The sequence below is a fragment of the Erythrolamprus reginae genome, chromosome 6, assembly GCF_031021105.1.
Source record: "Erythrolamprus reginae isolate rEryReg1 chromosome 6, rEryReg1.hap1, whole genome shotgun sequence".
Taxonomy (NCBI): domain Eukaryota; kingdom Metazoa; phylum Chordata; class Lepidosauria; order Squamata; family Dipsadidae; genus Erythrolamprus; species Erythrolamprus reginae.
Window position 1 is genome coordinate 69,995,225 of NC_091955.1, and position 25,844 is coordinate 70,021,068.

The window sequence follows — 25,844 nt, forward strand, 5'->3', positions numbered from 1 at the left end:
CCCTAGGTCCCGCGAAATGACATTGTCTGGTTGATGGGACCTGGAGAAGGCCAACTCTGTGGGACCTAACCGGTCACTAGGACTCATGTAGAAACAGTTTCAGCAGCACTGGAATTTGATTTGCTTTTTCTGTTTTCACCTATTGTGATTGTACCAGTTTTTAGCCAGTACTCCATATTTAGAAATGTATCTTCATTACATAAATATTCATTGAACCTAATGAAAACAACTCTAATGCACAAATACTTCAGGATGTCTCTATCTAGGATTTATATGATATATTGTGAGGCAGAAAAATTATGTAGGAAAATCACAATTTGTGATGTCACTTAGAATGTTTCCCTTACTTAGGGATGCTGATGGCATGGGGTTTTTTTCCCCATTATGAATGCCTTCTGAAGCCCCTTAAGCACCCATTTTCCTGTTTGCCTTTGCAAATGTGATTCTCATGTATGTTTTCTCTGGTGGAAATCTACTTCTAGGTGGATTTGAAGTACCTATATAATTGCAGCTGAGTTTCTTTAGTATAAATCCCATACAGCTCAATGAGATTTATTCTTAGGTAGGTGAGCACAGTGGACAAGATGTCACCTTAATGATTATTTAGAGCTGCACATACATAAACTGAGGTATGGTTTGCAAGATGGAAAATGAAGAAGAAGAGAGAGACTCACTTGATTGCTCTTGTACTGCCTTGTTAGAAACTGTTTGAAAGTTAACAATTAATGGTTTTTTAAAAAAAAAATCTGCTTTTTTCTGCTTTTAACTCCCTCAACTGCCTCCGAAAAATACAGTACATACAATATTTGTCAGAATTTGGGGAATTAGGAAATTGGGTTAAATTTTCTCTAGGAAAAATGACTGGTTGAATAAAAGAAAGATATATAATATGGAAGCTACTGTCCCAGCGATGACTCCCCACTCCCCAGGAATTAGGCACACACACACACACACACACACACTGATTGTACATTTACTTCTAACATTTTTTGAGTAGTGAGGCTGGATTTTTTAAAAGTCCAGGAAATCAGACAAATAAGTCTGTTCAATGCCAGTTGCTAAGTAGCGTCTCAACAACAGGCCAAAGTTCAAACATAAATCAAAACAAACAGGTCATTTATTTGACCACCTACATCTCCTTCATGGACTTATTTTCCTGAGTTGGCAGGAAACCCAGATATAATTAGTCCAAATTGCCAGTTTGTAAATCATCATTGAAACAATAATGTTCAAAATAGAAGTCCAAACAACTGGCACTGCATTATGACACGACTAAGCCTTAAATAGTCTAAGGGTATGGCCAATTAGACTACAGATCTATTCATGCATAGATCTCTTCTTAACCATTCCTGCCTTCTAGCAGCTCTGTGTGTCCTAGCATCAAGAAGAGGCTTCTCTTCTCCTGAGTCACTCATGTGCACCTCAGGAAGTGCAGAAGGCCCTGGGTTGGCCTTCAGCCTTTGACACTACATCCTCTCCGACCTCCTCGCTATCGGACTCGGGTGCCAGGTGCATGGGCCTATGGTACCATGCCACAACTGCCTCTCGATCCTCAGGATCTGTGACCAGCTGCGTGGGATGTGGACAGGCCACAACAGTTACTTGGAATAAAGTAGATATTACACAGTACAACATAAATATGGGGAGTTTCACTAACATCAAATATGAAAAAGAATGATCAAATGAAATAGGCTGTGGATCAGCAAAATGCATAGAATGGTTACTGAAAAAATGAGGCTAGGAAATATGCTGTTGAATGTATACAGGGGGGGGGGGGAAATAGGAAAAGGAATTTATTGTTTCACTCCTATAGACAAAATCTTGCCAGACTGAACTCTCTATTGTCTATCTGCATTGATAATACACTTTATTAGAAATGGCCTGCCTTCAGTCTCTTGTTCTCACCCATAATAGCTGGACTGAATTGCCTCTTAATCCTCTGGAATGCATCCCCTCCCTCCAAGAACCCACCTCTTTACTACAGTCTATCACATTCTTCTCGATTTTAGAAGGAAAGCAAATTTGGTACCCTTCCAAGTCATAAAGCACTAAATCTTAATTTCCATGATCTTTGATTGGACATTAAACAAACAAGAAAACAAATAAGTGACTGCACTTAAATTTATCTGACAAATTTGTTTTCTTTTTGTGTTTTCTCATTTAATAAATTACAAATAATGGAAAATAAAAATGTGAAATATATGTGAATTAACTGAAGGAATTCTCAATGAAGTATTTAAATGATTTGTACTGAATTCCTAATGGTATTTTGAAATGCGGAATTTAAATGAATACTATAAAATGTGGACAGTGAGACAAGAGTGTATGTAAGATTTTTAAATTTTTTTCAGTAAATTATTGGGGTCTACATGAAAGAGAAAGGAAATTGATCCTGTGTTTTCTGATTTAGAGAAAGCTTATGATAAGGTGAATTGGTTTGAATTATGGAACGTTTTGAATGATTTTTTCTTTTCTATTTCCTCTTGGTTTTTAAAGTAAGATTTTTATAGGCAAGTGTATATGTGGAGAGGTGAAATAAAGGTGTATTGCTTAATAACATGAATGTAATTATTTGCACTGAATGTTAATTTGTATAATATAGCAAGAAATATTGAAGTGAAAAAGTGTTAAAGACAGGGTAATTCTGTTTGTGGGGAAAATGAAGCGATATAAATGGTAAAAAATTCAGAGTACCATATTTTTCAGTGTATGACGCACCTTTTTCCTTCCTAAAAGAGGCTGATAATTTGGGTGCGTCATATACTCTGAATTTAGCTTCTCCCTCTCCCCCCCAGCCCTAACTAGCTGCTAACAATCTTCCCAGCTCTTACCTTGCAGGCTTTTTCATTGTTTCTCTCTGGGAAGAATGTTTCCCAAGCCCTAAGTCTTTGTAGGATTTTTTTCCCCATTGCTCTAACTTGCTCTGAGTAAGTTTCTTTCCAGCCCCAATCAGGTGCTAACAATGTTCCCAGCTCTTACTGGTTTGCAAGCTCTTACAATGTTTACTCTCTGCGACAAATGTTTTCCAAACCTTTTATTTTATTTTATTTTCATTCTCTATTTGCTTCAAATGTTTCTTTCCAGCCCTAATCAGGTGCTAACAATGTTCCCTTTTACCGGCTTGCAAGCTCTTTCATTGTTATTCTCTACGAGGAAGAATGTTTTCCAGGGTTTTTTCCATTGCTCTACTTGCTCAGACTGTTTTTTCCAGGGGCTCATGATGTTCCCAGCTCTCTTTCATTGTTACTTTCTCAGAATAATTTTTTTTAAGCCCTTAACTAGGGGATAAAATAATGTGCTGAAGTTGACTAGACTAAGGATGCTAGATGAATACCTGGTAAGCAGATTTTTTCCCTATTTTCTTCCCCCAAAACTAAGGTTCGTCTTATATTCCGGTGCATCTTATACTCTGAAAAATATGGTAAATATAGGAATGGTAGAATGCTTAACTGATGCTTTATTAAAGATCAAGAAAGTGATGGAATGCAATTTAAAGATATATAGGTGGTGATAAAAAAAATAGTGAGTTTATTGTAAGGGATGAATGTTTGCTGAAGAATTAATGACTTCCATGGGAACTATGTGTTTCTCCCAGATAATCTCTGATGAAGTAATTTCTGAAGGTGGTCATATGCAGTGATGGCCTGCTACCCGAATGATAAGGTGCTACGTTCTGGTAGCGATCAGGATGCGCATGCAGCTGTGCGTCCCCGGCACACCCACACCCACATGAGATGTGGCTTCTGCGCATGCGCAGCAAGTGAAATCTCGTGTGAAGACGCTCGCGCAAGTGAGATTTTAGTGGGGTTTTGCCATATTTTTTTTGCTTTTGTGCATGCGCGGAGGCAAAAATATCACCAAAAACCGCATGCACGGAAGCCAAATTGCGTGGCAATGGGCACACATGTGCCTGCTGGTCACATGCATGCCCGCGACGGCCTTGGAGGGCGCACTGGTAGGGCAGAAGATGGCAGTCCCTCACTGGTCATATGCTAGGCTTCATAAATTGCTTATTGACTGATTGTTCAGCGACTATTTGGTTACCATGGCACTAGAAAAGGATATTTATGATTGGTCCTCAAGCTTAACATAGAAACATAGAAGACTGGCTGCAGAAAAAGACCTCATGGTCCATCTAGTCTGCCCTTATACTATTTCCTGTATTTTATCTTAAAATGGATATATGTTTATCCCAGGCATATTTAAATTCAGTTACTGTGGATTTACCAACCACGTCTGCTGGAAGTTTGTTCCAAGGATCTACTACTCTTTCAGTGAAATAATATTTTCTCACGTTGCTTTTGATCTTTCCCCCAACTAACTTCAGATTGTGTCCCCTTGTTCTTGTGTTCACTTTCCTATTAAAAACACTTCCCTCCTGAACCTTATTTAACCCTTTAACATATTTAAATGTTTCAATCATGTCCCCCCTTTTCCTTCTGTCCTCCAGACTATACAGATTGAGTTCATTAAGTCTTTCCTGATACGTTTTATGCTTAAGACCTTCCACCATTCTTGTAGCCCGTCTTTGGACCCGTTCAATTTTGTCAATATCTTTTTGGAGGTGAGGTCTCCAGAACTGAGCACAGTATTCGAAATGTGGTCTCACCAGCGCTCTATATAAGGGGATCACAATCTCCCTCTTCCTGCTTGTTATACCTCTAGCTATGCAGCTAGAGGTATAACATATGCAGCTAGAGGTATAACTATAAGCTTGTGGCACTTAACTTCTGGTAAGATAAAGTAAAAGTTAAAAGAATAGGATGTAATAATATAAGGTAAAATAGAATGCAAAGGTGTAACATAGAATGTACGTTAAAGTTCAGAAGCTGTGTGTTTAAGAGAATTCATCACCTTTGCTTTCAGTCCCAGTGTGTTCTTACTTACCCATTACAATAAGCAAAAGCAAAGTGCCACTTTTTCTCCCTTATTATCTCAGCAGACTTATCAGTTGGCAATCTTGCTTATTTCCCTCCTCCAGATGGATGAGTTTGGCCACAGTAACCTTTTTACTCAGCACATTGCTCACAAAGTTATTCATATTGCCTGAAGTCTTGAGTTCTTTTCTGGGCAGAATTTGAGATGGTGACTGGCAAAGTTTGGCAACATTGGACTCCCTTTGATTTGTACATTCTGAAGTGAATAGGGTGCTATCAAGTATGACCCTGAGCTTTGGAAGATAGTGTTGGATAAAGTCTTGAAGAAGTTGGTCGTGCACCCCTTCCTTAAGAGAACCTCATTGATGTTTGACATTGTTGAGTTGGTGCTGGAGATTTAGAATTATCTGAAAGAAACGGATTACCATATTTTTCAGAGCATAAGATGCAACACTCCCCCCTTCCCCTGGTAAAAGAGGATAGAAATGTTGGTGCATCTTATACACTGAATACAGCCATTTTTGGTCTCCCGAAGCCCTTCCCCAAGTGAAAATCGGTGCACAGTGGGTTTGAGAGGTCTGTTCTTGGGGGCTGGGGGAGGGCAAAAACCTCCCCCCCTTACTTATCTCTTTGAAATCTTGGTGTGTCCTATAGTCCGAAAATACAGTAAATGGATTATTTTCTTTCATTTTTAGGCATGAGAGCAGGATTGGTTGTTTTAGTTGATAGTTTTTGTTGGGGCTTGGTGCAGATAGCGTATCTATCTTGGTCAGACTCCTGAGCAGGTTTTAGTATAATCAATCATGTGTAATGGTATGTGGGAATGATCTTCCCCGGATGGAGTAAAGAGATGCTGCCCGGAGAACAATCAGATAAGAGATGGAGGAGTCCACAGTTACTTAATGATTGGAGAGAGAGAGAGAGAGAAAAGGAAACACCTGTCATAATAGATTAGATGGGAGGCTTGTAGTTTCAGTTTTGTAAGATTCTGTTAATATAGCCTTATAATAAAGGAGAATTAGTCAATGATTTGTTTCCTGTCTGATTATCTGGAAAGTCATCAATTCTTGGCATTAACTCTTCCAAATAACATTCAGGGAATGGCTGTTTGCTATTAGTAACTGGTGGTTACCGTAATTCATCTACTATATATTGCAATTGTTATTTCAGGGTGTCATTTGATAAAATTTTATTGTGTTATATTGTATTGATATATTTAATTTTCTTACTTTACTCTGGGCATCTTACCTTGTATTTGTTATATGGTCATAAGTTTCTTTGACCATATTTTTCTGCATTTTATGAAGGGCTTTCTCTGCCTTCAAAGGTAATAATGCGATGGGTATTATATATATGCTTATATTAAATATGCCACCATAAAGTTTGAAGAAAAATTTAAATACTGATTAATTGATCTTTATCTGTTTTTTGTAGGCATTAAGATATTTTAGATCTCAAAGTTTGTCATATCTAACATTTCAAATATATGTAAAATGCATACTGTGGTGTATTACTGTAAAATGATCTTGGACTTAAAATGAGAAAGACATAAATTTATGAATTCAGACCTAAATTCACTGAATGACCATAGAACCATTGCCCATTTTTTTCCATCTCAATTTGATTGGTTTGAAACTTTTTTAAAAAAAAAATATAGGCATGGTGTGAGCTACTATAGGTTCTATGAAAAAATACTATACAGATAGTCTTAATTTAGCAACCACAATTGAAACCAAAAATTTGGTTGTTAAGCAACGCTAAATGCTAAGTGAATAGTGACTATGCTTATGATCTTACTTTTTATATTTGATTTGCTTTACAGACCTGTGAAAGTCATAAATGCAAGGGCTCGCTCTAAATGTACTTTTGTATCACTATTGTAACTGCAAATGATCACTGAGAATGGTGCTAAATGAGGACTACTTGTATCTTAGCCTAACTACATGCTTCAGTGAGATGCGCATGTACTCTGTCACCCTCACTCAGTAAAAGAGTTCAAGGCAGTTAACAATAGCATTAAATCATCCATGGTGAAACGAAAATTAACCATATGTAGTTATATTTAAAACTTACATGATACATATATAGAAGATAAATAGCAAACCAGATAATAGCAAAATATTAATAAAAAACAATTTATACTGACTCAACTGCTTGTAAAACCAAGCCTACTTCTACCACTCTCCAGAAAAGTGCCATCTTAACTATTTTTTAATATTTGATACAAGCAGAACTTCTGAAGAACATCACTTCACAGGCTTAAAACCATGGAAGAGAACCAAAGCCCTCCGGCCTCAGCTCTCAAAATTCAAAAGGGGAGACAATTATAATTTCTTCTAGGAGGGGTAAAGGCTCCTATGTGCCAAATTATTTAGAATGTTATAGGTGAAAACTAGTACTTTAGCTTGTGATACCTGCTAGCAATCATTTCGGAGTCCATAGTCCACATGCAATATGCTAGTGCTAACAATCCCCAGTAAATAGGTCAATGCACAACTGGGTATCTTACTGAGGATACCATGCCTGAAACCATTAGATGATCTTTTTTAGAAGCTTCATGAAGATGAATCCTTACGCCATCCTCAGGGGTAGGCTGCTAGCTGGAACGCTAAATTGGGCTCGCCGCAGCGGCTTGTCAGTGTTTGTGGGGCCACCTCTGTTTGTGGGGCAAAAGGTGCACCCGTGTTTCGGTGAGGTTTTTTTGTTTCTGCACATGGGCGCACCTGCGGCTCCGTGCATGATTTTGCTATCTCCACAGGTGCAGAAGCAAAATCATGCTGACCCTGTAAGCATTCACGAGCCGCGGCGGTGAGCCAAATTTAGTGTTCTGGCTGGAGCCCACCCCTGGCATTGTGTATGAAGCCAGCTCAATGATGAACTGCTTTGGAGAAGCTACATTGTTTTCTGTCTTGTTGCTCTGAGTCTCTGAGCACATCATCACTGCTACTCTGGGATTAAAAAGACAAGCCTGAGTCTTAGCAACAGGCTCTCGCTCCTTGAGCTGTTTCATTTGGCCTTTTGTAGAAGGTACCTTTAGTAATGAGTAAATGATTATAGGGAGGTGTTTACAGAGTGCAGTATGTAACCATCTGTGTTTTTAAACTTTGTACAGACTTTATTTCATTGGATATGAAGCTCAAAAAATTAAAGAGGATAACGGAATGATGATGTAACATAGGTGATATCTGGAGTGAATATAATTTATCTCTTTTGAATATGTTTTTTAAAAATAGGATGGACATATTCCTGGAATTTCTTGACATTTAGAACAATTAAGCAGTGAAACAGCTTGCCTCCAGAAGTTGTGAATACTCCAACACTGGAAGTTTTTAAGAAGATGTTGCATAGCCATCCATCTGAAGTAGTGTAGGGTTTCCTGCCTAAGAAGGGGGTTGGACTGGAAGACCTCCAAAGTCCCTTCTGTTGATATTATTATAATAGAAAAGGGGGCTGCTGTGTACAATGGACTGCGCTAAATTGCCATGCCCACCCAGTGACATGACAACCTGGTCACACCCACCAGTCACATGGCATTGTCATGTCCACCCAGTCACATGACAACATAGCCACACCCACACAGTCACATGACAACATAGCCACACCCACACAGTCACATGACAACATAGCCACAACCACAGAACCTGTTGTTAAATTATTTGAATCCCACCACTGGCTACATGGCGCCTATTAAGGAATCATCTGTATGTATAGGTAACCACATACACAGCCCTTGACTTATGACTTGTGGCTTAGTGATTTGATTTACAACAAAGTTACTTATGATCAGTTTTTAAAGTTACAATGACCTCTTCTAACCACAAGACTGTATGTGCGCTCAGCAAGTACACTCAGCAACTCTACCGTATTCATGGCCATTTCCTGCCTGCTGCAGCCACGTGACTCTTTTATGATGTTTTCTCTGAAAACTATCACTTACTTCTGGATTTTTGCAAAACTGGTCCATAGCAAAGAGGGTTTGATTTATGATCATAGTGGTCGCTTGATGACTGCTGCTGAAAAGATAACAAAAATGGGTCTGGTCCAGCAGTGGATTCCTCCCAGTTTGGACTGCTTCGCCCGAACCGGTAGCAACCGGCTAATGATATCACAATGACATCACTGAACTGGATTGGTCAGTGCCAGCCTGTGGGTACTGCCATCTTTTACTTAAAATTTTTTGATTTTATTTCTTCTGAGCGCGTGTAGAAACCTCAGGGACCGCCTTCCGCCGCACGAATCCCAGCGACCAGTTAGGTCCCACAGAGTGGGTCTTCTCCGGGTCCCGTCAACCAAACAATGTCGTTTGGCGAGACCCAGGGGAAGAGCCTTCTCTGTGGTGGCCCCGGCCCTCTGAAACCAACTCCCCCCCAGAGATTAGAATTGCCCCCACCCTCCTTGCCTTTCGTAAGCTGCTTAAAACCTATCTTTGCCGCCAGGCATGGGGGAATTGAGATACACTTTCCCCCTAGGCCTTTAAAATTTTATGCTTATGCATGGTATGTCTGTATGTATGATTGGTTTTTATATAATGGGTTTTAACTGTTTTTAGTATTGGATTATACTGTTTTGTTACTGTTGTTAGCCGCCCCATGTCTGCGGAGAGGGGCGGCATACAAATCCAATAAATAATAATAATAATAATAATAATAATAAGTTTCCAGCACTGTGCATGCAGTTACCATTTTGTTTTCTGCACTTTTATTATTATTTTTATTTGGGAGAGGTTGCACTGTGCATGCGCACACCTGGGCACGCGGTACGGGAGGGTGCAAACCGACAGCGAGGTAAGTTGGAACCCATACCTGATCTGGTCACTGCTTTATGACTGTCCTGACTGTCAAGTGTAATGGACAGGCTCCTTTATGATCATAGTTCCAGGGCTGCCTGTAGTCCTGTTCACATCCTACAAACATTCAGGAAGTTAGATCCAAGGCTGGGAATGCCTATAAAACTCTGCATGTGTGAGGGCTGACAAGCTTTTTCAGCCTGTGCTTTTGAATCAAGTTACTTCAGCCAGCTGTGTTGCAAGAAGTTCAAAGAAGCTCCAAAGCTGCTGGTTCATTTACTAATAGATCCTACTCTTTCTCACCCTCATCTGCAGATGTTTCAGAGCTTGCTGGCTTCTGAGTTGCAGGATTAGAACCTGTCAAGGTCTGCTGATCCAGTTCAGACTGACTCATCAGAATTAGTTTCTACAGATCTCAGATTAATTTTCTGAAAATCAAAATTGATCAAAATCTTGTTACAGTGATATCTCGTCTTACAAACGCCTCGTCATACAAACTTTTCGAGATACAAACCTGGGGTTTAAGACTTTTTTGCCTCTTCTTACAAACTATTTTCACCTTACAAACCCACCGCCACCGCTGGGATGCCCCGCCTCTGGACTTCCGTTGCCACCAAAGCACCCATTTTTGTGCTGCTGGGATTCCCCCGAGGCTCCCCTCCATGGGAAACCCCACCTCCGGACTTCCGTGTTTTTGTGATGCTGCAGGGGAATCCCAGCAGGGGAATCCCAGCAGCGCAAAAATGGGCACTTCGCTGGCAATGGAAGTCCGGAGGTGGGGTTTCCCAGCGAGGGGAGCCTCAGTGAAATCGCAGCATCGCAAAAACACAGAAGTCTGGAGGTGGGATTTCCCATGGAGGGGAGCCTCAGGGAAATCCCAGGAGTGCAAAAACAGGCGCTTCGACTGGCAAAAGGGGTGAATTTTGGGCTTGCACGCATTAATCGCTTTTCCATTGATTCCTATGGGAAACATTGTTTCGTCTTACAAACTTTTCACCTTAAGAACCTCATCCCGGAAACAATTAAGTTTGTAAGACAAGGTATCACTGTATTTGTTAACATTTCCTGAATTGTTAAATGAGAACACCTAAGTGAAATTTAGTAATTTTCTGAGCTGTTGGCTATTTTAAAAATTAATCTATCTATTCCCCAGATTACATTTCATTTAAAAGAGGGGCATCTAGCCCTAAGGGCAATTGTTAACATTTGTTCTTGTCTGTTCCAAAGTTTGTTTCTTAAAACTATTAACCTTTTGCCATATTCACTGAGTGCATCCTGGTACGCTTATTATTTTTATTGCTTTTATTTTGAAAATGTATGAAGATTTTTTTATGCAAGACTTGCTCAGACTTTCTATACAGTATTATTTTGTTTATTCTATTATACATTCTAGCTAGAAATCATGGTGTTTTGTTTTTTTTACTGTTTAATGACATTGCTGGTAATGCAAAAACAAAGCTGCTCTCACTTTAATCTTATTATAGGATGTTGATCTGAGAACTGCTGGACTTTTAGTAGTATTTTGGCTTTAATCCAGTAAGGATCAATCTTTCCCTGATTTTAAATCTCTCTTTAATCTGGTTAATTGTGCCAAGCTTTTTTCCCCCACTAACCGAAACTGTCCTCTTTTCCCCCCTCTTTGAAATAGATTAGGTTTTTATGGTATCTGTAGTGGTAATCTACTGACAAGCAATTTTCTCAGGTTTTTTTTCAAAATACTTGGTTATTTTAAAAGCAGATCATGCCAGACAAATCTTACTTTATTCTTTGACAAAATGACTAAATTAATGGACCAGCCAAATGCTGTGGACATAGTACACTTGGATTTAAGTGAGATATTTGACAAAGTAGATGACGACTTACTTCTTGTACCAGATGGATTCATAACTGGCTGACCAACTATATACAACATATAGTCCTCAACATGGAGGGAAGCATGCAGTATCCCAAGGTTTTGTCTTAGGCCTATATTCTTCAACATCTTCATAAATGATTTAGATGGGGAGATGGAAGGGGAATTCCTCAAATTTACAGGTGCCAAGCATAGTTCCCTCTAAGCTGAGCAGTGAGCAATTGCTCACTTAAAAATCATCATCAACTCAGAGTTTTCCAAACCTGCCCAGAAGCCGAGAGGGAAAGAGTGAGAGGGAAGGAGAGAGAGAGGAAGAGAGGAAGAGAGAGAAACAGAAAAAAGAGAGGAAGGAAAAGAGAAAGAAAAAGAATGGGAGTAAGGAAGAGAGAAAGAAAATCAAAATCTAGTTTGAAACTAGCTCAACTATTTAAGTGGCATTTTGATATTGATAGAGTTGCCCTATTATGAGCTCACTGTTATAGACACACAGTACAGTATTTTATTTTGAAATTCTCTCAGGCAAAACAGGGTGGGTTGCTTGCTTGCTTGCTTGCTTGCTTGCTTGCTTGCTTGCTTGCTTGCTTGCTTGCTTGCTTGCTTGCTTGCTTGCTTGCTTGCTTGTTTGTTTATTTATTATTTCTGTGCCGCCCCGTCCCGAAGGGACTGCCGCTCAGACACTATACTTTTCCGCCCACCCCCCCAAAAAATTAGAGGGAACACTGGTGCCAAGTTGAGGGGAACAGCCAACACTTTAGAAGACAGGCTCAAGATCCAAGATCTTGACAGACTTGACCATAGATCACCTATCTAACAAAATGAAATTCAATGGTGAGAAAAGTAAGGTTTTACACTTAAGCAAGAAAAACCAAATGCAGAGTTATACAATCAATGATACCTGGTTCAACAGCAGTAACTGCAAGGGATCTAGTAGTTCTAATGGACCACCACTTAAGTATGAGCCATCAGTGTGCTGGAGCTGCCAACAAAGCCAATGCAGTCCTAGACTACATCAACAGAGGGATAGTATTAATATCACACGAAGTGTTAGTACCACTTTATACAGTGTTCCCTCGATTTTCACGGGGGATACGTTCCGAGACTGCCCGCGAAAATTGAATTTCCGCGAAGTAGAGATGCGGAAGTAAATACACTATTTCTGGCTATGAACAGTATCACAAGCCATCCCTTAACACTTTAAACCCCTAAACTGCAATTTCTCATTCCCTTAGCAACCATTTAGATTATTACTCACCATGTTTATTTATTAAAGTTTATTTAAAAAAATATTTATTAAAGGTGGACGAAAGTTTGGCGATGACGTATGATGTCATCGGGCGGGAAGAACCGTGGTATAGGGAAAAACCCGCAAAGTATTTTTTAATTAATATTTTTGAAAAACAGTGGTATAGCCGTTTCGCGAAGTTCGAAACCGCGAAAATCGAGGGACCACTGTACTGTTTTGGTAAGATCCCACTTGGAATACTGAGTCCAGCTTTGGTCACCACAAATACAAAAAATATATTGAATCTCTAAAAAGGGTGCAGAGAAGAACAACAAAGATGATTAGGCAGCTGGAGACTATAAACCACAATGAATGGTTGCAAGAACCAGGTATGTCTAGTTTAACAAAGAAAAAGAATAAGGGTGACATGATAGAATTCCAATATTTGAAGGATTGTCACAAAAAGGGAGTCAAAATCTATTTTCCAAAGCACCTGAGAGCAGGACAAGAAATAATGGATGGAAACATGTCAAGGAAACAATCAGCCTAGAACTAAGGAAAAATTCCCTGATAGCCAAAACAACTGATCAGTGAAGCAGCTTGCCTCCTGAAGTTGTGGGTATTCTATCACTGGAGATTTTTAGGATTGGACAGCTATTTGTCCAAAATGATGTTGGGGTCTTCTGCTTAAACAGGAGTTTGAACCAGGAGATCTCCAAATCTGTAATTCTGTTGTTAAGAAATACACTGCAGCTTAATCAACGGAAAGGGTAGGATGATTTATCTCTCAGGTTATTTTCATGCTTGGAGAAAGGAATGACCTTGGAATATTAAAGCTTTTTTGGTAAACAGTCTTGATAAAAGGAGCCAGTGAAGAAACAGAAGCTACAGACAAGATAATAAGATTTTTATATCAGTATTGGCAAAGAACAGAGTTTCTTTCTAGAACAAAATTGCCCTGAACTAAGGCAAAATTTCCTTAAATCAGTATCCTTATGTGGACATGCATTTAGCAGCTGAAGGTAACCTTGAAAATAATAGCAGTTGTGCATTCAAACTTGATGTTCTTTATGTTCTATTAGTATTGTCTGTCAACCACAAAAGCTTTTTGCTTTCTTTTATGTACTATTATATGGAACTTTTTTTTTAAAAAAATATTTTTTTGGACAGATGGCTTCTGGCACAAGAAATAAAAGAACCAGATAAGACTTAACATATTTATCTTAATAATGAAAGTGCTTAAAAGTATCCAAAATGCATGGAACGGATTTTTGTAAACCAGTAAGAAATGATCAATTCTAACACCAGCCTGTTCTTGACTCACACAATTCTTCCAAACTAAATAATTCTATCTAAACATAGAAACATAGAAGACTGACGGCAGAAAAAGACCTCATGGTCCATCTAGTCTGCCCTTATACTATTTCCTGTATTTTATCTTACAATGGATATATGTTTATCCCAGGCATGTTTAAATTCAGTTACTGTGGATTTACCAACCACGTCTGCTGGAAGTTTGTTCCAAGGATCTACTACTCTTTCAGTAAAATAATATTTTCTCACGTTGCTTTTGATCTTTCCCCCAACTAACTTCAGATTTTGTCCCCTTGTTCTTGTGTTCATTTTCCTATTAAAAACACTTCCCTCCTAAACCTTATTTAACCTGCACTCATTAAATAAATCTGACTTTCTGAGTCACTAATGGACTGTATTGGTGATTTTTAATCTCCCATTAAACAGTGTCTAGAATGAGCATAGACAATATTGTGCACGTTTGATTAAAAAGAAGAAACCTTGTTTTGAGATTGCGGGAGATTTTCTAATGTTTTCTTTGTCCTGAATCTTTAGAAATCAGGCTTTATTTCTTAGGGGAAAGATTATTATCTATAGTAGCTCCCTGTGATCACAGCCATTCATGAATTTGGGGGATTGCAATTTGGGGCACAAGGTGACTATTTGGTGCCTTTTTGTCTTGCCCAGAGAAAGAGGTGTAGAAAAAACTTTGATTTCTAATCCGCTTTATAAGAAGCTTCATATCAGGGCTGCACAGAAACATCCACTCAAGCAGTTTCTTTATCATAAAGGGGATTTTAATTAAAACTCTTCTCGCATCACGAGTGGAGTGAATATCCGTGCCAACCAGCCTTGTATTGGACATTTATCTCTGTCAAACCATATTACCAATAATTGTTACATTAATTCAAAGTCAGAGAGATTAGGGGGTCTGAAGTGGGCAGACTGCTGTTACTAGAATAGGGAGCTCCACACTGCTGTGTTGCTGATACAAGGTCCCTTCGTTTTGAGTAGGAATGAAAAATAACTCCTGTAGACCTCCGGTGAATTTAATTCTCTTTTGTAAAGGATGGTAGAGTGTGTCATAATCCTGCAAGCTAATAGGCAGAGTCACATATCTCAACATGGTTCTGATCCTACGTTTTGTTTACTTGTCTGCTGAGGTTTACATATAACACATACAAGTTGGGGTACTGAGAAGGTAGAGGGAAGAGTCAAATAATGTTTTTCTCCGTACTGAAGGAGCGGGTCCAGCAGTCACTTGGGTTGCTCATGTCCAATCCGGTGGAACTGAGCCTAGTATTAAAAAAGCTTGCCGGATCCGCCCCTTCCCCAGAATTCGCTCAGTTCGCATATCCTGCGGTTGTATTGTGATAGCTCGTTCAACATTCTAACACCTTCCCTTCGATCTTTTCCTTCAAAAGTAGTAAGATTTATTTTATTATTATTATTTACTTGCACTTATAGCGCCAGCCGTTTGCGGCTCGGCTTTTTTCCTTTGGAGAAGTTGCGGTTTCGTTTTCCCCCGGCGGTTTTGCCGGTTACGATCCCAGCGGCCGCTTGTGGATTCTTCTAATCCTTTGGCCTGGAGGTCCTGGTGCAAGTATTAATCTATTGATTTATTGATTATTTATTGTATACAAAATATTTAAGGGCTTAATAAATACCTCCTGCGGAGTGAGACGCCTTCTAGTCTCCTGGACTTAGTCGATCGCTTCCCCTTTAAGAAATCTTCGGAGCGATTTTTTCGGCGCGAAGTCCTTCGCGCCATTTTTAAATCTAGGCCTCTCGTGTTGGCCTCCTGCCAGCCGCGTAGGCCTCAGTCCACCGCGTGGATCCCGGAGCGGGCCTTGGGGGTCCCAGGCTAAATTCTCCACCGGCTAAGCCTCCAACCAGAGTGCCTTGGTTTTACTTAATTATAAAGTTTAGGGAGGCTGGCCCCGCTGGATTTGGGGGCACGAACTCTGGGTTTGCCCAGATTGTCCTCAAGTTTCAGCAGCTTCGAGGCCTCGAAGCAGGATCCATTCCTCTTGGGAAGTCCTTAAAATTCTTCTCCTTATTATTCAGTTATTGGCTCAGCCTTGTCTTCTGTTAATTGTCAGACTATGGCTACCTTTCCCAAGAGAGGCACAACTAAAGGTCCCAGAGAGGCCAGGCCTACAGGCGATGAGATTACTAGTATCCCCCAGGCCTCTTCCTCCTCTTCTCCAGGGGCCCGCCCCTCGACCAAGGTCACCAGGGCCGAGAAGAGAAGGGACCTAGCCCTACAAAAAATTCATGACAAATCAGCAAAATGTTTGAAAGTGCAGGCCCAAGTAATCAGTAGTCAAGACCCCCCAGAGGCTTCTAGTCTACCTCCTTCTGGGGTCCCTGTGTTATCTCTGGATGAGCCAAACCTAGACAGACCCCAACCTAACCTATGGGGCATAGGTCCAGAGGAACCAGATATTATTGAAGATTCCCCCCAGCCAGGATCCTCCCAGGCCTTTAGGGATTCTTCTGCCATTTCTGCTGATATTTCCAGTTTACCTCCTGAGTTCCAATCTATTTTTGCTGTGTTGTCCAAAGCCATTGATGCCAAACTCTCCACCATCAATGAGCTTCCCTTACCTCCTCCTCCTTCTCGTCCCTCCCGCCCCTTGGGTTCTTCCCCAGCGGTCAGGGCTCCTATTCAGGATGATTCAGATTCCTCACAGGACGAATATGAGGATATGGAGGATGATGAGGATCCTTTTCAAGGTTTATCAGATGATGAGGAATCCCAAATAAAGGTTCCTTCTCCAATTACTATTTTTCCTTCTCAATTATTCAAATCTCTCCTCCTCAAAGCTAGAATTTCTACGGGATTAGCGGCCCAGGAGAAACAAGCCTCCACCTCCACTGATCCCCCGGAGGAGAATTTACCCTACTTCACAGAGGAACAGGAGGATAACGAGGTAATTCCTATGCCTAAATTGTTTAAGATGCTTTACTCAAACAGTGGGAATTTCCAGCCTCTGGCCTTAATCCCTCCACCAAGGACAGAAAGTTGTACAAACTTTCCTCTTCCTATGAAGAGCTTCTATCCTTTCCCAAACCGGATGAACCTGTCAAGATCCTTCACTCGGCAGCGGCTGTGCCAGGCGAGGCGGAGGAAGTCCTCCGCCCAGAGGACAAGCGCATTGAGCAAATGCTCAAAAGAGGATTCACCGCTGATTCCTGGGCCATTAAAAGTTCTGCAGCGGCTTCCTTTTTCTCCAGAGCCATGCTGCTGTGGCTTCGCCAACTTCAACAGCATATTCCTCCCGATGACTTGAGAGGTCAACAAGACTTCAACAAGGTCTTTGCAGCTGCCCAGTACGTGGCTGATGCCACCTTGCAATCTACTAGATTTTCTGCTAAGTCTATTGCAGCTTCTACAACGGCAAGAAGACTCCTATGGATTCGCCCTTGGCAAGCGGGAGTTCGCCAGAAGTGGCAGTTATCCCAGGGTCCCTTAAAGCGCGACCTTCTCTTCGGTGATCTTCTGGATCCACTCCTCACGGAAACCACGGATAAGAAGAAAGTTTTGGGTCCAACCACAAAAAAGGCTACCAAAACGCAGTCCTTTCGTCGCCCAGGGCGCCAGCAAGATCAAGCGGCTTCCTATCAGAGATCTCCAGGTCAGTATTCCCCCCGCTTTCGTTCCCAAGGTAGGAACTCCAGGGGCAGAGGGTTTCGCTTCCAAAGGGGAGCGTCCTCTAACAGGGCTTCAAAAAAACCTAGATGGTAATTTTTCCTCAATTCCCATAGGGGGTCGCCTAGCCCATTTCGCCTCTAATTGGCGTCTCTCCTCCAAGGACCCTTGGGTCATTGACACTGTTCAAACAGGCCTTCTTTTAGAATTTATTTCTCCTCCCCCTAAACGTTTTATTTCCTGCCCTTCTCCCAGGTCCTCCTCAGATTGTAACCGTATGGAGGAGGCCATTTCTCATCTATTGTCCATCAGAGCCATTCAACCGGTCCCTTCCGGTCAGAAGGGCCTAGGTTTTTACTCCATCCTATTTATGGTTCCAAAGTCCTCCGGAGGTTGGAGAGCTATTTTGGATTTAAAGAAACTAAACCTATTCATCAAATATAGGAAGTTTAAGATGCACTCCTTATCTTCTATTTTGGCCGCCATTCACACGGGAGATTTCATGGTCTCCTTAGACCTCACTGAGGCCTACCTTCACATTCCTATAGCCAAATGCCACAGAAAATTTTTACGTTTTTCCTTTCAAGGCAGGCATTTCCAGTATAGGGCGATGCCATTTGGCCTTTCCTCGGCCCCTCGGGTCTTTACAAAGCTCTTGGGGTCCCTGGCGGCCTATATCCGGGCGTTTCCCATCCACATTTTATGTTATCTTGATGATATTTTGGTCCATGGGAACTCCCTAGAGAAAGTGAAAACTGACCTTTCCGTCACCATGTCAGTCCTTCAGGACCATGGTTTTTCCATCAACTTTGATAAAAGTCACCTCCAACCTTCCACATCCATTTCTCACCTGGGATCCATTATTGATTCAGAATCCTCTCAGGTTTTTCTCTCTCCCGAGAGAAAACTCAGTATAATGGAGTTAATTTCTAACATCTTATCTAATTCTTCAGTATCCATAGTAACTCTCTCTTCCCTTTTGGGGAAGATGGTGTCATGCATAGGCATCATTCCCTGGGCTCGCCTTCATGCTAGGGAACTCCAGTGGCTCCTGTTACCTTTTCAGAGATCGGGGCACAGCAACTCAAATCGACGCATTGTCATCCCACTAAGTGTTCGCAGATCCTTCAAGTGGTGGAAGTCTCCGGCCATGGACAGAGGATCCCCGTTCAGGTGCCCGGATCAATTTGTCATCACCACAGATGCCAGTCTATCGGGATGGGGCGCCCACGCCCAGGGGATGATAGCCCAGGGCACGTGGTCCCCAGAGGAAGCTTCCAGGCCAATCAATTGGCTAGAGTTAAGAGCCGTTTCCCTGGCTCTGAAGCATTTCTCTCCTCGCATTCCCAACCGGCACGTTCTCATCCTCACCGACAACATTGCCACAAAAAGCCATATCTGCAGACAGGGGGGCACGAGATCCAAGGCTCTCATGAGGGAGGCCCTCAAGTTGGGCCTCTGGGCGGAAAAACATCTCCAGTCGCTCCTAGCCGATCACATCTCGGGGAGCCTCAACGTCCAGGCGGATTGGCTATCCCGAGCAACGATAGACCCAGGAGAGTGGAACCTCCACCAAGACCTGTTCCATCAAATCAGCCTCAGATTCGGCCTACCAATCCTGGATCTCTTCGCGACCAATGCGAACGCCCAACTCCCTCGCTTCTTTTCCAGTTTTCCATCCCCGGGAGCGGAAGCAATCAATGCCCTCCGGAGTCCATGGCCTCCAGGCCTACTCTACGCATTTCCTCCAATTCCAATCCTCCCGGACGTGATTCACAAGGTCCTCACCGAGAGGGCCCGAGTAATCTTAATCGCCCCTCATTGGCCCCGTCGGCCCTGGTTCGCGGATCTCCAGCAGCTGTCCGTCCAGGACCCTTGGCGACTCCCCGTTTCGGGGGATATGCTGCGGCAGGGGGCCTCTTTCCATCCAGACCCGGAGTGGTTCCACCTCACCGCCTGGCTGTTATCAGGAGAGACTTAGAACTGCGTGGTCATGACCCCGACTCAGTGGAGGTCATTCTAAAGGCCAGAAGGGGTTCGACCAATCGAATATACGACCACACGTGGTCCAAGTTTCACCAGTGGTGTCTACAGGAAGGTTTTTCCCCTCTGTGCATCCCCATACACAGAATTATTTCCTTCCTTATGCAAGGCTTCCATAAAGGACTTTCCACCAGTACCCTCCGGCGTCACCTGGCTGCCATTTCATCTGTCCTAGGGGGCCCCCGCAGACAGCCTCTCCGAGCCTTCCCTGAAGTTCAGGAATTCCTCAAGGGCATAGCCAACCTCAGACCTTCCAAGGTCCACAGGTACCCATCCTGGGATTTGCCACGGGTTCTCCATTCCCTCACGCAGGCACCATACGAACCCCTAAAATCGGCGTCCCTCAGGTACTTATCTTTTAAGGTAGCATTCCTGGTGGCTATTACCTCTGCCCGACGCATTTCGGAGCTGGCTGCCCTCTCAATCAGACAGGACCTTTGTCAATTCCATCAGGACAAGGTAGTCTTGCGACTGGACCCCACCTTCTTACCTAAGGTTAGTTCCATGTTCCACAGATCTCAGGATATTGTCCTACCTTCCTTCTGCCTCCAACGAGACCATCCCTTGGCGATTAGATGGCACACCCTGGATCTCACCAGAGCGCTGAGGATCTATATCCAACGCACAGGACCCTTTCGGAGGTCAGAAGCACTTTTTATAGCCTATCATCCCAGAGTCATGGGGGCCAAAGTGTCTTCTACAGTAATAGGCCGTTGGATCAGAGGGACTATATCTAAGGCCTATGAGTCGGCCTCCCTCTCAGTTCCAAGGAACATCACAGCGCATTCCACCAGGAGCGCAGCCACCTCGGCCGCTTGGGCGACTCAAGCCCCGTTGGAGGAGGTCTGCAAAGCAGCCACTTGGGCTTCGCCAAATTCCTTCATCAGGCACTACAAGATTGATTCTTACGCTTCAGCGGACGCTGCCTTCGGCAGAAGGGTACTCCAATCCGTTATCTCACACGATAGCAATCTAATCCCACCCTAGGGACCATCTATTGGGTATGTCCCATGTGACTGCTGGACCCGCTCCTTCAGTACGGAGAATAGGCGTTGATTGCTTACCTGAACGCCTCTTCTCGTACGGTGAGCGGGTACAGCAGTCACTTCCCGCCCTTGTATGTGTCTTCTTTATCTTTCTCTATCCTTCTTCCTCTAACAATGAGAGTTGAACACTGCAGAGCTTCACAACTGAGCCTAGTCTATGGATTCGCGAATTCTGGGGAAGGGGCGGATCCGGCAAGCTTTTTTAATACTAGGCTCAGTTCCACCGGATTGGACATGAGCAACCCAAGTGACTGCTGTACCCGCTCACCGTACGAGAAGAGGCGTTCAGGTAAGCAATCAACGCCTATTTAAAAGTCATGCAGTAATGCTGAGTTTAAAATTGGAATGGTTACTTCTGGGTCCGTGGGTAGAGTAATTTGGAGAGAAAGAGATTAAGTTTTTCTAAATCTAGAATGAAAGTCTCAGACATAGTGGAGTTGGAGGGTAGGTACTTTATGGTTCCTATTCCTGATCCAATTTTTCCCCCTTCCAGAATTCTTAAACTGTTTCACTTTATTACCTAGGAAATGAAATTGGTAGAGGGATCCATAGAGTAAGCAACATTGTGGCTAGTTTTGTAGTGTGATTTATGCAGGATTGTGGTGTGGCCAAATAAAAACCGATGACATTCAAATGTACATAGGGCGATGCTTATACCACATTTTCCTCATTACATGTTCACTTCTTCCTTTTTCTCCCATCACATCAGTGTCAAGACTTTTCTGTTTCTTGTTGGACGCTGTTGTACAATAATTGGTAGGTTCAAAGATTGGAGTTCTCCATTTATAGTAAGCACAATTTGAATATCTGCCCCAATGAAGAAGAGTTAAAACCGAAGCAGGACATTTGATGTCTTCGGAGTGGCTGTGGGTTTTGCCTCCCAAGGACAATTTCATCTGTCTGTCCATCACCCGGGGGGGGGGGTGTCAGAGAGGGTCTGCAATTTGGGCGTCCTCCTCGATCCACAGCTCACACTAGAGAACCATCTTTCAGCTGTGGCGAGGGGGATGTTTGCACAGGTTCGCCTGGTGCACCAGTTGCGGCCCTATTTGGACCGGGAGTCACTGCTCACAGTCACTCATGCCCTCATCACCTCGAGGCTCGACTACTGTAACGCTCTCTACGTGGGGCTACCTTTGAAGAGTGTTCGGAAACTTCACATCGTGCAAAATGCAGCTGCGAGAGCAATCATGGGCTTCCCTAGGTATGCCCATATAACACCAACACTCCGCAGTCTGCATTGGTTGCTGATCAGTTTCCGGTCACAATTCAAAGTGTTGGTTATGACCTATAAAGCCCTTCATAGCACCGGACCAGATTATCTTAGGGACCGCCTTCTGCTGCACGAATCCCAGCGACCGGTTAGGTCCCACAGAGTGGGTCTTCTCCGGGTCCCGTCAACTAAACAAGGCCGCTTGGCGGGACCCAGGGGAAGAGCCTTCTCTGTGGCGGCCCCAACCCTCTGGAAGCAGCTCCCCCCGGAGATTAGGATTGCCCCCACCCTCCTTGCCTTTCGCAAACTTCTTAAAACCCACCTCTGCCGTCAGGCATGGGGGAACTGAGACATCTCCCCCAGGCCTATATAGTTTATGTATGGTATGCTTGTGCTGTATGTTTTTTTAAAAAAATAGTGGGGTTTTAGATATTTTTTAAATATTAGATTTGTTTATTGTATACTGTTTTATTGTTGTTGTGAGCCACCCCGAGTCTTCACAGAGGGGTGGCATACAAATCTAATAAATAAATAAATAAATAAATTTTCAGGCCCTGGAATGATTTTATGTATTTCTTATCTCTTTAAATTCAGCTATCATTAAACTGGGCTCCAGACACACAAGTTCTTGTCAGATGTTTTAGAATCTTAATACAGTGGTACCTCTACTTACGAACTTAATTTGTTCCGTGACCAGGTTCTTAAGTAGAAAAGTTTGTAAGAAGAAGCAATTTTCCCCATAGGAATCAATGTAAAAGCAAATAATGCGTGCAATTGGGGAAACCACAGGGAGGGTGGAGGCTCTGTTTCCTCCCAGGAGATTCCTAGAGAGGCCCCATGGAGGCTTCTCCCTGCCTTTTCCGGTTACAGTTACAGAAGCTCGGGTTTGTAAGTGGAAAATGGTTCTTGAGAAGAGGCAAAAAAATCTTGAACACCCAGTTGTTATCTAGAAAAGTTCGTCAGTATAGGCGTTATTAGGTAGAGGTACTACTGTATTTTCTTTTTTGTTCTCTTTCTGTGAAGTTATATTTCAGAATATAGAAACTGTTACCTGTCAAATTTTACTTTGTTCAAAAGTTGAATCAGAAAGCCAATAGCTGGAGATTCTGGAATACAATTCTATTAAGATATTTTTAATTGCAGTTATTGTAGGAATAATATAAAGAAACCACATATTATATACTCCACTGTTCCTATCATATCTATTGAAATTGATGGCTTCATGTCTTGTCTTTCCCCCCTGCTTTTACATCATAATTGAGTGAAAGCTGCCAATTTCTTAATAGAACAGCTGGTTGCATTTGACCTCACCAGCACGAGCCCTCAAACCAACTTATTTCTGAATGACATCCGGTCCCAAAATTGCCTTCTTATTTTGAATTATAGTGGAATATTAAAAACTTGCAGTTAAATCTAATTAACAGTGTATTCATTTTTTATCATAATTCATTTCCTGCCATCTGCCTTGTCTTGTTCTGGCCCTCTGAGACAGAGGAATACATTCCTTAGTCTCTAGTTTTTACTGCCAAATCCTGTTCATTAATGTCTTTCCATTCTTAAATATTAGCTTTTGAAAAGGGCTTAAACATTGAATACAGGAAGTACCTATGTACCTAGAGTCTTTTTGATGTAGTGTAATGAACCGGATTTGTTAAGTGCTTTGAACATTTTGTAGAAATACTGAAATATGAGCTTAATTGTAAAGCAATGTTAGAATTTCATCATGATAAAACATTCAAGAGTGAAGCTGTCCTCAACAAAGCTTTATTTTAAATCAATCTCTCGCCCCCCTCTCTCTCTCACACACACATTTTTGGGGTTTTTCTTGTTAGTTTTCGGAGAGGGGCGGCATATAAATCCAATAAATCTAATCTAATCTAATCTAAAAATCTATTCTATGATTTGTGCACCAGGGATGTTTTTTTTAAATAGTTTGAGACAGAGGTTTTCAAACTTGGCAACTTTAAGACTTGTGGACCTCAACTCCCAGAACTATTCAACCTGGCTGGAGAATTCTGTGACTCAAAGTCCTCAAGTGTTAAAGCTGCCAAATTTGAGGACCCCTGGTTTGAGAAGTTAGTCATTGGCTGCTTCTGCTTTGCCCAGGTTTTGTACTCTGCTGCTTGTCACGATGTAATGCAAACTAGATTTTTTTTTTTTTAAAGATGGCTGTTGTGGATTGTATTTGGGCTTGCATGATATTGAAATCAGTAGGATACCAGTCTATGAGATTTACATATTTTGGAAATACAGAAATATTTCTGGTTGTTATAAAAAGTGTCTCTTCCCCTAATGAATCTGCAAAAAATATATATTTAAAAAATAAAATGCCAACTTTGTGTCCCATGGATGAGTTTATTTGGCCTGATCCTGTATTGGATTGTAAATTTAAATAATACATTTCATTTCCCATAATTTCACTAATTAATGGCAAAATTATCCATTTGAAATTTTTAAAAATACTATTTAATATATTTTGAATATATAGGATAGTCCATTTTCTGATAATCATGAAAAGGTTTGACCTATTTTGATCCATTACTGCCTTGATTCTTGATTTGAAATCTGGCTTGGTTTATCATTGTTATAATTTGATGAAATTTACCTAAATATTAATATTCCATCTTCCTCTCTTATAGTTACGACTCATATTTTTTTTCTTAGGAATATTGTTTAGTTTAAAATCTAATCTATTTAAATTGGCATTGATTTAGATGCATATTCAACGTATTTCTGATTTTTAAAAATGTGATATTTTCTCCATATGAGTAAGCATAATTTATGCTTCAGCCTAGTCTGGAAAATAAGATAGTTCATTTAATATTTGCATACTTTGCTGGCCATGCTGCAGTAAAAATTTTCCTAGTATAAAACGGGCTTGACTTCTATATCTCTTGGAGGCCTGTAATAAAAGAAACCCATCTCCAGTTGTTCACTCACATGGTTAGGAAGACACTGTCTAGACTAGCAGCTATTGAGAGCTATGTTTCATAGATTTATCTGAATCCTAGAATTTTTTCTCCTGCTTTCTCTGTTTGAGTCAGTCGCTCATGTTTATCTGAAAACGGTTCAAGTAGAGATATCCGTCTTGTGCCTTCTGCAGCAAAAATTGAATTTAAAAAAAAGAAAATTGATGTTACATTATTATGCAGCATCTTTACAGATTTTTTTTCTGCTACTGGAAATAGTTTTGTGCTTTTTGTGCTAATGTTTCCAATCAGTGGCTTTTATAGTGCTAGATTAATTGGGACCATTACTGTAATCAATTTAAAATGTTTTAATGGACCCTTATTATTGCATCGTATTAACACATCTTAAGACCTCATCTCTTACTCCCCACTTCATTTTCAGTTCTCTTTCACACAGGAAGTCAGGGTGAACAGACTGTCAAACAATACTTCAGAAATGTTCGAGCTGGACCTTTGCTTATATATTTTGTAGCACAATGCTTACTGCATCTAGTTAACATATTGATAATCAATGAAGAATGGAATTATCGTTCAGTGAAGAAACTTCCTATAAAGGGTCCTATATGGTATGCTCACTCCATATAATTGAGTTATGATAGTGTAATTGGCTGGAATTTCTTTCATTAAGCAAAGTGTAGTTACCGTGTAGCAAGATGGATGGCTAATAATTTTTACAAATAAATAACAAATAAATTAAGCTCACACTGGAAGTCACTGTTGTCATCGTTAGCCACTGATTGTTAGGTGAGAGCCATCCAGTGATGAGCTGCCAAAATATTTACTGCCACACTGTGGCTGTGGTTTATTTTGTGGGTATGGCTTGCTGGCCATGTGACTAGGTAGGAGTGGCTTGCTGGCCATGTGACCAGACGGGAGTGGCTTGACAAT

At 41.5% G+C, this 25,844-nt stretch overlaps 1 protein-coding gene across 4 annotated transcripts in view; it reads left to right on the plus strand.

Moving 5' to 3' along the window:
* Positions 1–25,844, plus strand: part of RBFOX2 (RNA binding fox-1 homolog 2) — a 247,223-nt gene that overhangs the window by 90,455 nt on the left and 130,924 nt on the right. The window lies entirely within an intron of this gene.